Source organism: Plecotus auritus (genome assembly GCF_963455305.1).
Source record: "Plecotus auritus genome assembly, chromosome: X".
Classification (NCBI taxonomy): Eukaryota; Metazoa; Chordata; class Mammalia; order Chiroptera; family Vespertilionidae; genus Plecotus; species Plecotus auritus.
In genome coordinates, this window is record NC_137784.1 from 135133758 (window position 1) to 135135930 (window position 2173).

Genomic DNA, 2173 nt, shown 5'->3' on the forward strand with positions numbered 1-2173 from the left:
CCAATGAACCAGGAGGTCACGGTTCAATTTCGGTCAGGGTACATGCCCGGTTGCGGGCTCAATCCCCAGTGTGGGGTGTGCAGGAGGCAGCTGATCAGTGATTCTCATCATTGATGTTTCTACCTCTCTCTCCCTCTCTCTTCCTCTCTGAAATCAATAAAAACAATTTTTAATGGTCATAACTTTATATTCTCATTGTGAATCATGGCGTTTTTTGCCTCCATTAATGCCTTTTTTATAATAAGCTATTTATTTTGGAATAATTTTAGATTTACAGAACATTTGCAAAGATATATCCTTCACCTAGTTGCCCCTCATGTAAATATATAACTTCAAAACTAAGAGATTAATTATGGTACATTGCTATTAACTAAACACCAGACTTTATTCAGATTTTACCTTATTTTTTCTGTACCAGTCTCCAACCCAGGATCCCACATTGCATTTAGTCATCATATCTCCTCCAATCTCTGATAGTTGCTCAGTCTTTCCTTGTTTTTAAGGACCTTGTCAGTTAATTAATGCCTTTCATTCTGAGGTTTTAACTTGTCTGATAATTAAGATTGCAACCTCTGCTTTGTTTATTTGCATTTGACTAGTATACCTTTTCCCTTTCTTACACTTTTAGCCCTTCTGAATAAATTTGTTTTATTTTTAAAAAATATTTTTTATTGATTTCAAAGAGAAAGGGAGAGAGAGAGTGAGAGAGAGAGAGAGAGAGAGAGAGAGAGAGAGAGAGAGAGAGAGAGAGACATAAATGATGAGAGAGAATCATTGATCAGCTGCCTCCTGCACGCCTCACACTGGGAATCAAGCCCACAACCCAGGCATGTGCCCTGACCGGGAATGGAACTGTGACTTCCTGGGCTGAATAAATTTGTTTTAGTTGAGTCTTTTGAATACAGCAGTTTTGCTCAGTGATCCAATGGAAAATATTTTTCTTCAAATAGATGAGGTAAGACCATTTATATTTATTGATACAAAAGAAGTTCTGTTATTAATATAGTCTTATTTTTGTTTTTTTTTCATTATATGTTTATATATTAAAAGCATTTGACTATGCAGTCTGGGTTTTTTGTTTGTTTTTAGTTGTACTGACATTTAGAAAAGTTTTTATTTTGGTCTAGTGATCATTTTCGGTATTTTAAAAATATTTTTATTGATTTTTAGAGAGAGAGGAAGGGAGAGGGAGAGAGAAACATGGAGGTGAGAATGAAACATCAATCAGCTGCCTCCTGCACACCCCCTGTCCACAACACAGGCATGTGCCCTGACTGGGAATTGATCTGGCAACCGTTTGATGCACAGGAGAACTCCCAACTAAGTGAGCCACACCGGGCAGATTGGTATCTTATTTTTTTTTAATATATATTTTTATTGATTTCAGAGAGGAAGGGAGAGAGAGAGAGAGAAAGAGAAATCAATGATCAGCTGCCTCCTGCATGCCCCCTACTGGGGATCAAGCCCACAACCCGGGCATGTGCCCTTGACCGGAATCGAACCCGGAACCCCTCAGTCTGCAGGCCGATGCACTGTCCTCTGAGCCAAACCAGCTAGGGCGGTATTTTATTTTTTATTACTTTTTTCTAGCTGTTTATTGCTATTGTAGAGAAATACTGTTGAGCTCGGTCTGTAAGGCTCAGTGGTTGAGCATTGACCTATGAACCAGAGGTCACGGTTCGATTCCAGGGTCAGGGCACATGCCCGGGTTGAAGGCTCAGTCCCCAGTGTGGGGCATGTGGGAGGCGGCTGATTGATGATTCTTTCTCATCATTGATGTTTCTATCTCTCCCTCCCTCTCCCTTCCTCTCTGAAATAAGCAAAAATATTTTTTAAAGAAAAAGAAATACTGTTGATTCTTATAAGTTGATTTTGTACCTGGCAACCTTGCTGAATTCTTTAATTCTAATAGACTGTCTGTTTAATCTGATTCGTTTTATTTCTTCTCTTCTAATTCTTACACCTCTCATTTCTTTTTCTCCTTTTATGGTATTGACCAAGACTTCCAGTCATATGTTAAACAGTAGTGGGGGAGAGTAAATATCTGCTTTCATTCTCAGTCCTCAAGGAAATGCTGTAAAGTTTGGGTATGTAAACTTTACCAAGTTAAGAAATTTGCCCTCTATTCCTAGTTTGCTAAGAGTTTTTATCATAAGTAGGCATGTAACAAACT